Source organism: Tamandua tetradactyla, chromosome 23 (genome assembly GCF_023851605.1).
Source record: "Tamandua tetradactyla isolate mTamTet1 chromosome 23, mTamTet1.pri, whole genome shotgun sequence".
Classification (NCBI taxonomy): Eukaryota; Metazoa; Chordata; class Mammalia; order Pilosa; family Myrmecophagidae; genus Tamandua; species Tamandua tetradactyla.
In genome coordinates this window covers 48367691-48382694 of record NC_135349.1, presented here as the reverse complement: position 1 = coordinate 48382694, position 15004 = coordinate 48367691, and positions in this window count along the sequence as shown.

Below are 15004 nucleotides of genomic sequence, written 5' to 3'. Positions count from 1 at the left end.
AGAGATGGCTGCTCAAACTGGGTGACATAGGGAAAAGGCAGCGTGAGGGATTGTGACCCCCTGAGCCTTGAGGTCAGAAGGGGAGAACAGAAGCAGTGACCCCAGACCCAGCTGCCGTGACCCCTCCCTCTGCTCGCTGTGCCCGGTTATTCACTGGGGGGCGGGGGTGGGTGCTGATGCCTGAGGGCACCAGCCTGCCGTGGCCCACACGGGTCAGTCTCGGGAGGCAGACAGCAGAGGGGAGAAGTTGAGGAGCAGATCTGCAGGGGTGGGGGAGGGCAGCTAGCGCCCTAGCCCCATGACTTTGGATGAGTTCTTTGACCTCATCCTCATCTTTAAAATGGCAGTAAAAATTCCAACCTCACTGGGTGATTTTAAGGATCGAATGAGTTCATACAGACAGAAGACTTAGTATAAGGGGGGCACTTTCTATTAAGACGTTACTAATTTCGAGACAGCCTGGCTCTTGAGCATTAACAGGTGGAAAGGGTGCTCTCCTCCTTGTACGGGGCTGAGTGTGGCATCTCCTCTTTGCCCAGGCTAGTGGATGTGGAGATCCCTTCCCAGTTCCCTCGCAGTTAGGCAGGGTCAAGTGTCTCGTTCTGGCCAATGGAATATGACCAGAAGGGTTGTCTCCCTTCCTGTCCGAGGGGTCAGCAAAAAGCCTCTGCGAGATTCTCAGGTTTTCAGCTCCCCCTTTTCCAATCCTGGAGAAGGCCTTGAGGTGCCAGGGTGCAGGCACAAGTGGAAGCAGCTGGATCCCTGAGTCACCACGTGGATGACGGCAGCCTTGGGAGTCACCTGGACCCCAGCAGTCTCCGCCTGAGCAGGAAGTAGACTTGTCGTTATGGGTTGTTTCTTTTCTGCAGCAAAGCCTAACCCATCCTGACTACTCGAACGTATGGATGGATGTTTCCAGGAAACATCCCCGACTGTTGGTTTGGAAGATGCAGGGCACCACCTCTCACATCTTTCACCCCACAGCACTTCTCTGCCTCTCCTGCTCTGTTCTAACATGCTGCTGCTTCAGCTGCCAGGACAGAAACCACATAAATGCACAACTGCCAGCCGTGTCCTAACTATCAGATGACCGCCGAACAGGAGCCAGGAGACTTTTATTTTCCTCTTTTTTTTCTTCTAAATTAGAGAAGTTGTTTTACCAAAACACCAGGGAGAAAGTACAGAATCTCTCTCCACCCCTTACACAGGCACAGTTTTCCCTATTAGAAACACTTTGCGTTACTTGTACTTTGTTTATAATCAATGATACAGCATTACTATCATTATGCTAGTAACTATAATCCTTAGTTTATGTTAAGGTTCACTGTTGATGTTGTACAGTTCTGTGGTTGTTTTTTAAAATTTGTATTCTGGTAACATATATACCACCTAAAATTTCCTCCTTTTATCCCCTTTCAAATACACAATTCAGCGGTGTTCGCTGCTCACACAGCATGGTGCTACCATCACCACCATCCCCTGCCAAAGCATTTCCATCACCCCAAACAGAAGCTCTGAACCAAGGAAGCCCCAACTCCCCCTTTCCTACGGCCCGCACCTCCGGCCCCTCGTAACGTGTATTCTAGTTTCGGACTCGATGAATTTGCTTATTCTAATTATTTCATGTAAGCAAGACCATACGGTGTTTGTCCTTTCGTGTCTGGCTTATTTTTCACTGAACCTGATGTCTTCAAGCTTCATCCATGTTGTAGCATGATGCTACCACTTTTTTAAGAAGGAAAGAAAGCGTCTTTGCGAAGCGGTTCTGGCCCACCACCCGCCCCCAGCGTGAACGTGCCCTCACGTGGGCAGACCAGAGGATGTCGCCTGCGGATTCACGTAGGCATCTGCTACTTGGGGTGGGCAGCCTCTGGGATGGCCCCCAAAGATCCACACCCCCTGATGCCCATGTCCTTATGTTGATCTCTTCCTCTGGTGTGGGCTGGACTCACTGACTTCCCTCCAATGAACAGAATGTGGTAGAGATGAGGGGATGTCACTTCCATAAGTAGGTCATAAAAAGGCTGTGGCTTCCATCTTGGATTCTGTCTTTTGCTCTCTGGCTCCCAGAGAAGCCCATGTGTGAGCTGCCCCAGGGAAACGCAATTAACAGAACTAACCCCCACCCCCACCCCTTACTCTTTCCTCTCCTAAGGGGGATTACCATGACATTGCCCTAGGAATCCCCCCTCTTTGCTCCCCCCCAGGCCCCTCCCCATCCCTGGGCCACCTCTGATTTGCATTTTTTTTTCTCTAACTTTATGTAAATCGGATGAATCACAGAGCATTTCCTGTGGTGTATTGGCTTCTTTCACTTAGCAGGACGATTTGGAGATCCGTCCATGTACTGGCGTATCAACAGCTCATTCCTTTTTATTTCCTGTAGGTGTGCCACAGTTTATCTGGGTGACTTCCAGTTTGGGGCAATGACAAATAGAGCTGGAAGGAACATTCGCGCCCAAGCGTGGACACAGGTTTCCACGCTTTTCTCTTTGGTATATACCTTGGACTGGAATGGCCGGATCCTTTCAAGAAACTGCCACATTATTCTCAGTGGCCATACCCATTTACATTCCCACTACAGCATGCTTATATACTTAGCAAGACTGACGCGCATCCCCTAAAAGCCAGAGGCTGCCAATCACGGTGACAAGCCAATACCCCGTCTCCAGTTTCAAATGCCTCCTGTTCCTCCCAGGGCGGGGTGGGGTGGGGGTGGGAGAAGTGTGGGGGAGGGCAGCGCTGCCCGGATTGAGAGCCACTGAATCAGACGATCTTTCGTCCTAATGGTAGGTAGGGACAAGCTCCTTTTAGGCACTATGGAAGAAAAATTATGTTTTTCTTCCCATGTTTTTGAAGTGAATACTGAAGTAGGAGGTTTAGGAAAAAGCAAGATGTAGCTGCTCGTTGTACGTCATGGTTGGCCTCCTTGCATTTTGTGGTTCTTCATTTTCCCAAACGACCAAAATACTCTTCATTTAAAGAACCAAGGTTGGTTTCCATGCAGTGATTAGGGGCCTCAGTTAGATGACCTGTTTGCTTTCTATTCTTAACTTTCTCCCTGGCCTTGGAGCCTCCTGGAGCCTCCCCGGGGTGAAAAATAAGTAATGTTGGATAATCCTGAGCTGAAAGGTAGCACTTAAGCCAAAAGTACACCTGCACTCTGCTAATTGACACTAATCACCTGCACCAGCCACGGGTTAGCCAGAGGGATGGACCTTATTATAATGCAACCGCAACCAGACATTGCAGGTGCCACCCACTCTCAGGTACTATTTTGATTCCCACACTTTCTTTCCCAGTCCCCTACTGCAGTGGTGCTCAAGTGCGCGCAAGCATCCGATGCCTGGAGGGCTTGTTAAATCACACATTGCCTGGCCCCACCCACAGAGATTCTGATTCCCTGTCTGGAGAGGTGCCCGAGAATTCATTTCTAACAAGTTTCCCAGTGGTGCTGAGGCTGCATTTCCAGCCCCACTGCCCCATGGGGACCGTCCATTTGCCCATTTAAAGTCTTGTACGTCCAGTTAGAAGCTTTAGTGGTGATCGCAAACCAGGGTGAATTTCCAGCCCCCCTCTCCTCCCTGGGGCATTTGGCAATGTCTCCGGACATTTTTGGTTGTTACAATGGGGCAGGAACTACTGGCATTTAGTGGGTGGAGGACAGGGATGCTAAATATTCTACAGTGCATAAGCCAGCTTCTGATGACCAATACTTTTTTGGTCTTCAAGTCCTTAGTGCTGAGGTTGAGAAACCCTGAACTTCAGAGGGATGCTTAAATAAATCAGAGGGCTCTTCTTGCAAGGAAGATTATTACGTGGTCAGGAAGATGAATGCCCCCTGAGGTCCTTCAAAAACTCAGGGAAATGCTCATGATACGAGTGGGGGGAAAAATAAGAGTATATCCGACACATCACCTGTGTCACTTCAGATTCTTCATGCTTTATCATCTCCATGTGGCTTGTTCGTTTATATATTTACTAATTGATTGCCTGTCCTGCACTGGGATGTAAGCCTGGGGAGGCCAGGGCATTTTCCTTGTGTATTTCTGTACCTGTAGCAGAGCCTGCTACGCGGAAGGGAGCACTAAATAGTTGGTGGGCACTAGTGGATAACACTGATGTCTGTGGGCTAAATCAGTAGTGCGCTGGCAAACGTTTAGCATCCCGCTTTCTGCAAAGAAAAGCCCTGATTTGTAGCACCTGCTGATTTCCATGGTGTAAATCCTACCACCGATTTCAGGCGACGGCTTCCTGATGGCGCTGAAGAGGGAGCTGGGGAGAGCTGTGCACCATCAGCTCTCCCAGCTCTAGCACACCACAGAAATAATTGTGTTATTACGAAAGACTGGAAGGAAAATGCTAATGGTGGAGCCTTGGGCTCACGCAGATATTAGTAACCATTAAGCTGTGACTTAAAAATAAATGAATCAGAGGGCTTGGCTCCCCAGTCATTGATGTCCTCCGAGGCAGAGCAGCATGACGTGGCCATCAGTGACGCAGCTTCCAGTTTCTGGTTTCAATCCAAATTCCCAATGGCTGGCTGAGAGGATCAGTGGAGGCACCCCAGCTGCCCACAGCGGTGGCTGCTTGCCCAGCAGTCTTGGGTTGACTGTGGTGGGGTGAGGGGTGAGGGTGATACCTGCAGACACGCGGTGGGGGGGCTGCTGTGTGACTGCTCATGCTGTGAACTGCATGGAGGTGTCACAATGAGGGGCCCCCATTTGCACCGTAGATGCATACAGACTTGTTTGAAAGCATGCAGGTGGACATGCAGATTCCAGGCCTCCTGGCTGCTGAGCACTGAGGCAGTGGGGGAAATACCCTCCTTTAGAAACCTACGGGCAGCCCCTGGCAGGTGCACACATAGCTAATCACACCCCGTCTCCCAGAGGCCCGATCCGCCCTTCTCCCCCCAACTCTGAACCTGACATGGTTGGTCCACAGGGAAGGGAGAGCAGTGGGGTCTGTCCACTGCCGGTGACAACTGCGAGTCCTGATGCCCGGGTGAAAGTGAGGGCAGTTTTGAGCCCCCCAGCTAGGACTGCAATCCACCTGGCCGCAGGAGTGTACTAACCTAAACCAGTTTTAAAAAAACACTTGCAATCCTCAAAGAGAACTGAAAATGTAGGCTGACCTAAAAACTTGCACACAAATATTCCTAGCAGTTACTCATAATAGCCAAAGAGTAGAAACAAAGTGTCCATGAATGGATGGGCGGATAAACAAAATGTTGGTCCATGCATGCAGTGGGATGTTGGTCAGCCGTAAAAAGGCATGAAGTTCTGATACACACTGTGACACGGATCAGCCTCGAAGGCATTATGCTCCATGGAAGTAGACAGTCACAAAGGCCACTTATTGTATAGATCCACTTATGTGCAGTATCCAGAATGGGGAAGTCTATAGAGATGGAGAGATCAGTGGTCATCAAGGGCTTGGGGGAGGGGAGAGGTGATGAGTAATAATGGGCACGGGGTTCCCTTTTGGGATGATGAAAATGTTCTGGAATTAGCAGTGATGGCTGACAACATTATGAATATACTAAAAATTACAAGGTGCACACTTCAAAAAAGTGAATTTTATAGTACGTGAATTATATGGCAGTAAAGAAGCCCATTTGAGGAGAGTGTACTCTGTCCCAGTTTGTGTACAGATACAAAGCATGGGCTGGTGGTGGGCCATCTGACATGGCTTCTGGGTTCCATCCTGGAGACCCGTGAATGTGGTGATGGGCAGGCAGTTTCCAGCAAAGAGGCTAAGGTTTCCTTCTATGTAGGATGGACATCTTGTGTGGCAGACCCTGTTGTGCCCTTGGGTTGGGACTATGCCTGTGGACATCTGTCCATTAGCTCCTGAGACTCTTTGGCTGAGGCCTGGCTCTGGAGCAATGTACTTGACCTGTTCCTGGGTGGCTGGAAGTGCTGGGCGGTGTCTGTCATCTCCCCACTCTTACCTGTCTTGGTCAATGACCCATAGGAGTTGGTGGATAAATACCCAGCCCCTTCATTCCTCAGATGGGGTACTGAGCATGTGCTTTGCAGAGGTCCCCAGGAGGACTGCACCCCAGCTGCCCACAACAGTGGCTGCTGGCTGAGGTGCCCTCCCCTACCTCAGCTTCCCAGCCCCTTCCAGTGTGTATTAGTCGGGGTTCTCTAGAGAAACAGAACAACAGAACCAACAGGAGAGATCTGTAAATAAGGGATTTATAAAGGTGTCATGTAACCACGGGAATGGAAGAGTCCAGAATTTGTAGGGCAGGCTGTGAAGCTGGCGGCTCTGATGAAGGGTCTGGATGAACTCTACAGGAGAGGCTCACTGGGGGAAGAAGCAGTGAGAGAGTCTCTCTTCTCCCTTAAACGCCTCCAACTGATTGGATTATCTCATTGTGGGAGACACGCCTTAGGTGATCACAGATGTAATCAGCTACAGATGCAATCAACTGACTGATGATTTAATACACCAGTCATGAAATATCCCTGCGGCAACAGTCAGACCAGTACTTATCTGACCAGGCAACTGGGCATCATCACTTGGCCAGGCTGCCATCAGAACCCAACCATCACATGGGGCTTCTGGGTCTCCTCCCAAATGAAGCGCTTGCACTCCCGTCCTGGTCTCATGTTCTCCTTTGGGGGGAGCGCAAACCAAGTACGCCAGAAAAGCGCCCACTTCAATACATAACTGTTCTGTTCTCCATGCTTTTCAAAATTATTTTTTTCACAGTAGACAAGCAGTGCTTTGCTTCTCGGAAAAGGAACAGTTTTCCGAAAGCCTGGGGACCGAATGCAGCCACAGATGTCTGGGAGGGCATCCTTGCTGAAGGAGGGGCTGAAGGTCTCTACCAGGCACCTGCTTGTGCCATGCTGTTCCAGGCATCGGTGCTGCCGAGGTGAACGGACAGCAGGACACACGTGGTCTCTGCCCTCGTGGAGCTCACATTCTAGTGGTGGGGAGAGAGGCAGACAGTGAGCAAGAGAAGGAACGTGCCCACTCATCCAAGACTGATAACTGCCATGAAGTAAATTCAGGATAAAGAGACAGTGGGTGAGCCCTGCATGACAAGATGCCCTATAAAATCTGGGACCTGTGCAAGTGCCTTCCGACCTAAGATGCAGTTCTTGGACCAGCCGGTGAGAGATGCAGATGCTCAGGCCCCACCCCAAACCTACTGAAGCAGAATCTGCGCTTTTAATGAGAGGCCCCCACCCCCCACTCCACATGATTCCTTAGAGTGAGAATCCACATTAGAGTGAGAATCACTGAGGGTGCAGGAAGAGGATGCTTGCATGCTTTTTTAGGGTACAGGACAGTCTCAGTGTGGCTTTATTACGTTAGCATCTTGTCCCAGGGGAAAGCTGGTGCTCTTGTAATACCTTATTGCCAAAGGGACATGATTCTTGATTTGTTTTCAGTGCCACTTTCGTGTGTGTGTGTGAAAATTAAACACAAAAATAAAAATAATTTTTTACATGGTAATATATTTACCATTATAACCATTTTCCAGTGTGTGATTCAGTGGCATTAATTATATTCACGCTACTGTGCCACCATCACCACCATGACTAAAGCTTTCCATCACCTCAAACAGAAACTGTCTGTCCCCATTAAGCAATGTCATTTTTCCCTTCTCCCTAGCTCCTAATAACCTCTTATCTACTTTAATTGTCTCTATGAATTTGCTCATTCCAGACTTCTCACATAAATGGACTCATACAATATTTGGGTTCATCCACATGGTCACAGGTATCAGGACGTCATTCCTTTTAATGACTGAATAGTAGTCCATCGTGTGGCTGGACCACATTTTGCTTATCGTCTCATCTGTTGTTAGACATGCATTGTTTCTACCTTTTGTCTATTATGGACACGCTGCTGTGGACATCGGGTGTGCACGTATCCATCTGAGTCCCTGTTTTCAATTCTCTGGGGCACATTCCTAGGAGCGGAATTGCCGAGCCACCTGGTCATCCTACATTTAACTTTTTAAGGAATAGTCAAACTGTGATCTCCACGGTGGCTGCACCATTTTACATCCCCAGCGACCTACTAATGCAGGCTAGTGCCACTTTTTAAACGCAGAATTTTCAGGAAAACTGGGAAACCGTTTTGTCATCAGGAGCAAGACTTGCAGGACATGGTGTGTTACCAGGAGCCCTTCTGGACGCTGAAGTGGACTGCTGACCCAGGCTCCTGGCTGGGAGAACATGAGTCACTTGGAGCCCAGAAAAGCCACAGGCAGTCTTTCTGCAAATGCATTTCATTGCCTGTGATTCACCGCTCAGCTAGCAGTCAGGAGAGATCACATTCTTTCCTGTCTAATATCTGAAAACCTGCAGCAACTTGTCCCCACTGCGGAGCTGTGGAGCTGCGGAGCAAACAGCCTCAGAAGGAACACCTGTTGGAAGGGAGAAAAGTTGCATAAACACAGGGGGTAAAAGCAAAGTAAAAGCCAAAACAAACAACAACCTCAGGTCTCCCCAAACTACTGAATATTCAGTATTATTCAGTATCACCAATTTCCAATAACTTTACATACTGGACCTGTATGCCCGCAGTTGCTTATTGAAACTAGAGGTTAATTTTTCTGTCCTTTAACAAAAGTCTCGAGGTAGGCAGGGCAGGCACCTCGGCAGATCCCTCAGGGCTTCCTGCGTTCTGCTCTGTCATCCTTAGCACATGGCCTCCTTCCCCAGGGTCACCTCGGGTCAAGGATGGCAGCCGCAGCCCTGACTGCCTCCCGGGGGCAGGAAGGAGGAAGTGGCAAGAGCTGGATGACAAGGTAAGGCAGTTCTCTTTAACCAGCTTTCCTGGAAGCCCCACCCAAAGCCCTCCTCTGAGTAAGCTCCTGACCCTCCCTTAGCTGCAAAGGAGGCTGGGAAATGGAGTCCAGAAGCCCTGGTACAATTCAGGCCCCTAGCAAAGAAGGATTGTGAAATGGGTGCTGGGAAGCTTGCCAGCCAATTTCCTATCTTCCCGTTAGATGCTCAGTTTTGAGACAAACTTGGGAAAATCTGACATTCCTCTCATGGGGTCTGAGATCCTTTGACATTTCTGGGTATAAGATTTTCTGTCTTAGAGGTAACAGACTAGAAGTATTTTCTCCTTTAAAAAAAATTTTTTTTAAGGCAGGTAGAGTTTAATTGCCCATGATAAGCTGTGTTTCATAACAACAGGGGTCAGGGCAGGGCATATAATTCCAATTTGTTTTAAAAAATCTCTCTCTCTTTAGATTTAACTTTGTTTGTTCTCTATGTTTCCATGGGAAACAAGAGTTTAGAAAGAAACATACCCCTTCAGTTTACCAAATAGCTAAGAGAGTCTTGTTTGGATTCAATCACAAGCTGCTATTTCTGCTCCATGGAAGGTACTCAAAAGGGTCAAAAACATCTCTCGCCTCCTCCCATGACCCATGACTGTGAGAACAGCCGTCCTGCTGTCCTCATGGAGGGTGACTGCAGTGGGAGCTGCGGGCCTTCTCGAGCCATCTTCACTTCCAGGTGAGCCACTTTACCTTTGGAGCTGAGGATGGAGTGAACAATGAAAAAATTCACCTTCGGCAGAGCACTGACACAGCATGGGCAAGATCCAGACGAGGTGGTCTTATACCACATCTCCAAATTGTATGACATCCCTGCCTTCAAAAGAGGGAGACTTGTGCCCTCTCCTTGCATGTGGGTGGGCTTCGAGATTTGCTTCTAAGGAATAGATGTGGCAGAAGTGATGCTATATGGTTTCTGAATCTCGTTCATAAACGCATAGCTTCCTTCTGGTGCTCTCTCAGCTCGATTGCTCTGGGGGGTGGGCTCTGGGAAGCCAACTGTCAGGTGGTGAGGACACTTGGGCAGTTTGAGGAGGCACTTGCATGAGGAGGGACTGAGGTCTCTCGCCAAGGGCCAGCACCATCTGGGAGTGCGCCATCTTGGAATTGGATCCTTCATCCCAGGCAAGTCTCCAGATGCTGCACACGTGGCTGATAACTTGGCTGCTGCCCCGTGCAAGACCCTGAGCCACAGCCACCAGGTAAGCTGCTCTGCAGTTCCTGTGGCTTATTGTCACTTCAGACCACTAAGTCTTAGGCCATTGTTATGCAGCAATAGATGACTAATACACTGGCTTTTTTTTTTTTTGGAGAAAATAAGATTTAACTGGGGCCTTATTTTAAAATGTAAAAATTGTAAAAATAAGTATATAAATGCATCTGTACATTGGTATATAATATAATGTAATATGGGCTAAAACCTAGGATCAAGAATTAGGACATCATCCTCTGATGAAATGACTTGCCAATAAGAAGTGTTAGAATTATTCTGGGCCTGAGTCTATTAGGACTGAGGGTGAAGGGAGTGTTTGACAGGCGATGACACTGTGGGCAAGTGATTAATTAGAGATTGTTAGAAACAATGGGCTAGATGAAGACTGAAGTCTGATCTAAGATAGTAGCTGGGGTAGTGATAGAATATGGTAATTACATAAGGGAATGGGCATTGATTTGACAAAATATAAAGATAGATCAGATTGTAAGGGTTAAGGAGAAATCTGGAGTTGAAGATGTGGATTTGGAAGCTGTTGGTGAATTGGTGGTACAATTGGTTGGTGGTAACCCTAACCCTAACCCTAACCCTAACCCTAACCCTAACCCTAACCCTAACCCTAACCCTAACCCTAACCCTAACCCTAACCCTAACACCAACGCAGAATGCACAGGAGCTTAAGATCTTGGGGACATAGAGGGGAACACAGAGGCAAGAAACACATAAGATGATCTGAGAGAGGTCATGGAAATTTAAAAATAGAGGATTTTTAGAAGTGGTCATCAGTGTCAAATACCACTGATATGGTAATATAAAATCAAGTGATCAAAGGTTAAAAAGATTGCACTGGATATTGCTAAGCATTATCTGAAAAGAGAGAAACTGAGTTGTCTGGTTTCTATTTCTAGGTTTCCCAAAGCGTCTCATGGTGATCAATGTAACCAAAAGGAAAGTCCAGGCTGGAGAGAAAATTCCTACTTTATCCCAGCAGATCTGGAAACTGTCTAAGGAAGCCCATAGCGTGATGATTAGGTATTGCACTTAACAAACCTGGGTCTTTTAAAAATACAGATTTCAGGTCTCCACTCCTGGAGATTATACCCTACAGTCTGGATTTGGGGCTTAGGAACCTGTATCTCAAAAGAGCCCCATGGAACCCCAAGGAGCAAAAATTCTCATATTTGGGGACAACTTTTAGGTTGTGTTCGGGCACCCATTCTCTGCCTTTGGGAGCGTTTTTTGGAGGAAAGCATCTGCTCAGCCTCAGGCTGAGGCTAGGCTGCTTCTGGCTCGCTGAAAAATCACTGTTGACTAGGAAGAGGAGACTTCTCAGTGATGATGTTTGGATTTGTTCCTTTCTAAGAGTCCCTTTCACAAAGTCGTTCTTTCTCTGCTGGCCTGACTCAGCAACGGTTGCTTGGGTTTCAATCCTGGCTCTCTTGCGTATACACTGTGGATCTACTTGCATTCCTATTACTATTTTTTGGGTGCAAGGGCCCCGTCTCAGCCTCAGTAACACCGACATTTCCGGCCAGATAATACTTTATTGCAGGGGGATGACCTGTGCACCACGTGGTGTTTAGCAGCACCCCTGGATTCTACCTAGAATCCAAGAGCACCCCCTACTCAGTTGTAGCAACCAAAAATGTCATTCATTCTCAAATGTCTCCTGGTGGGCAAAATCTCTCCCTTTTGGGAATCACTGGGTCTAGAACCTTAGCTCTATGTTTAGTGCTTAGATGTATTAAATACTCAATCATTTCTCTCTACAGATTGCAACCGTGCTAGAGTTCAATGAATTTTCCTTGGTATTCTTCGTTTTTCTTTATTTTTGAATGAAATATGTGACTTCTGTAGTAATACTAATAAAGGAGCTAGTGAATATAGAAAAATACACGTTTTCACCATGCGATTCCATTTTATGGAACTTATCTAAAGGAAGTAATTGTACAAGCATGCAAAGATGAAAGTACATATACAGTATTGTTAAAAAACAACTGTAGGTGGTGCAAGGCAGCTCAGTGGTAGAATTCTTGCCTGCCATGCGGGAGACCTGGGTTTGATTCCCGGACCCTGCACTTCCCACCCCCCACCCCCCACCCCCAAAAAATAAACAACTGTAATGTCCATCCATAGAAAACTATTACATGCGTTATGATGTGTCCATACCATGGCCTGCTGTGTGGCTGTTTATGAGAAGGATTTCCTTCTGTTGCAACTCTATTGTTGACATGGAAAGATGTCCAAGAGAGGTCATAAAATGGAAAATGAAAGGTAGGTTTCACAAGCTGCAGAAGATGTTATCTTTTATGTTTAAAAAGGTTTGCGCACATACTTAAGTCTGGAAGGGTAAAAAAATAAAATACATGAATCCACATTTTCTTGAGTCATCAAGTCTTAGATAAATAGATGTAAAGTGTGCAGATGTCCTATGCATTGTGGGTTGTGCAGGCCTTCCAATGCCATGGTTAGAGGCTAATCTGAAAAGCACTTTGCCAGAGTCCTTGAATGCTAATCTTTATTGAGTTATTCAGTTGTAGCAGGTATGGTATACAGAGTTTCTGCAGTTATTCTCATTTAATCCTGACAGCAAACCCTAAGAGTTTCTGTCATCATCTCCATTTATGAGGCTCAGAGAGGCTTAGTAAGTTGCCCAAGGTCTCAGTGCCTCTACAGTTACATAAAAGCCATACCGATGTCTCATCACGAATAAAACAGAAAGTGTGCTTCAAGGCAAACCAGATCATTCTTGGTCCCTTAAACCTTTGCCATGTCTGTGCCTCTGAATCTATGTGTCCCTCCTCTCTGAGGACCTCTCCTCTTTTCTGTGTTTTCACAGCCTAATGAATATGCTTCCTTCCCCAGAAAGACTTCCTGGACTCTCACCTCTGGGAAATACTTTTATTCCTCTCAAAAACCTGACTTCATGCCCTGTGGGCTTTGACGCATGCTGCTTTTCAGAGGCAGCTTGTGAGCCTCACATCACAGCTCTTGCAGTTTAAGGGGCGCTAAGTGGTAATAATATTGCTTATTAATGGAAGTTTATGATTTAAAAAGAAAGCATCTGCCACTGATTTGGTCTCCAGAGCCATCTCCTACTTGTGTGGCAGATATTCATTTCAGATTTCAGCAGGCCCCAGAAAAATCCCATGTGTTACAGAAAACATATTACTGGGCACTTAAATCTATTATTTCAGCTGCAAAAATAAGGGGAGATTTTCAGATTTTTTTTCTATTGTAAAGGTTAGAGCGTTTTTTTTTTCTTCATAATTCAGTATCAATAAATTGTGGTTTTGTAGGACCTGCACCCAATTGGTTGGTTTGCTGGCCCCTCCTCTCCTAAAGAATCTGGGGTTCCTCCAATAACCCCTATCCTTTGCTTTTTCTGTCCCTTTTCCTTTTGCTTCACAAGTTCCTCTTATCTTGGTCTCCGTGCCCCTACTTCCTAAAACCTACCTATCTTTTAGGATTCAACCAGACTTAAGAGTGACAAGATCCCTGCCCTTAGAATTTAGTTTTGGTGGGAGGAGACTCATATTAAACAAGTGAACACGTCAATATGTACATCAAGGCAGATAGTGATACATGCTATGAAAAAATAAAACAAGGCGACAGCAGAAAGGGGGTGGACGACTCCAGGAGAGAGGGGAAGGCCTCTGCACAGCGCCACCGAAGCGCAGCCCTGGAGGAACGGAAAGAAAGCGCTCCCACAGAGTGAGGGACGACCTGGGCAAAGGCCCTGAGGCAGACCAGGGCTGGGTGTTCTACAGAGGCAGAAAGAAGGCCAGTGCGGTTGGACCGCGCACCAGGTAAGCAGACGCTGGTGTGATCCGAACACAGAGGCGGCCGGGTCAGCTTCCGCGGGGACTTGCAGGCCACGTTGAGGAGCCCAGATTTCATTCCAAAGACGATGGGAGGCCATTTGGGTTTAAAATCCGAGTCGCTCTGTACAGGCGCACTCTGGTAGCTAGGAGAGGGTGTCCCGAGCAAGCAGTCTCCAAAGCCTCCAGGCTGGCTGATGACCCACCTCGTCCCCCCCCCTCCCCACGTCTAAGCCGAGCGGCCCGCGCGGCCTCTGTGCGGTCATTGCCCGTTGACGTGGCTGCTTCCTCTGCAGAGCCGGAGGCCGGGAGGGGAGCCCGGGGGGAGGCCAGGGATCCGGGGCGCGCCGCTTGGCGCAGGGCACCCAGAGCGCTGGCGCTGGCGCGGGGGCTGCAGGGCCAGCACGCGGAGCGGGTTACCGAGGGGCCCAAGCGGGACGTCGCCCGCGGAAACCGGGCCTCCCACTCTCGTGAACCGAGGAGACAGAGGCCGTGCCTTTGGGGACAAGTTCGGGGTCGCCCCACTCTCGACAGCGCAGACGCGGCCCGGGAGGCCGGCGTCCCCTCCTCCTGCTCGGGTTGATGCTCAGCGTCCCCCGGGCCCGCGGGGCAGCCGCGGGGGACTCGGGCCGGGGAAAGGCGCGGGCCGGGGCCACCGAGGCCCCCCACCCCACCCCGTGCCTCGATTTGCCCTTCTGAGACTGGGACTCTGAAATAAATAGATGGGGAAGCCCTGTGCAAACTTGCACACAAGTGAAGCGTTTTCTTTGCTTTCTGCACACCCTCCGTTTGGAAGCCCGAAGGTCCGGAGCGAGGAGGCTGCCGCCCACCACGGGCCTGCGTCTCGCAGAGCAGTAGCCGGACTCGGTTTCGCGTCCCCTCGGGGCCGGGAGGCGCCAGGTGGGGCCCAGCCGGGTGCGGTCGACCGGCCGGGTCACGTGACTCCCGCCCGGCGCCCCGTGGTTCGAGGGTAGCATGCAAGTGCGCACGCGCACCTCCTTCTCTCGTTTCCTTGGTTGGCCCCGACGCAACCAGTGTTAGCTCCTCCCCCTCCTCCTCCCTCTTCGTCCTTCCTGACAGTCACGGCCTTTCTCCCCCCGCCCATTAGTTACGTCAGGCAGTAGGACCGACGAGCCAATCGCTGCGCTT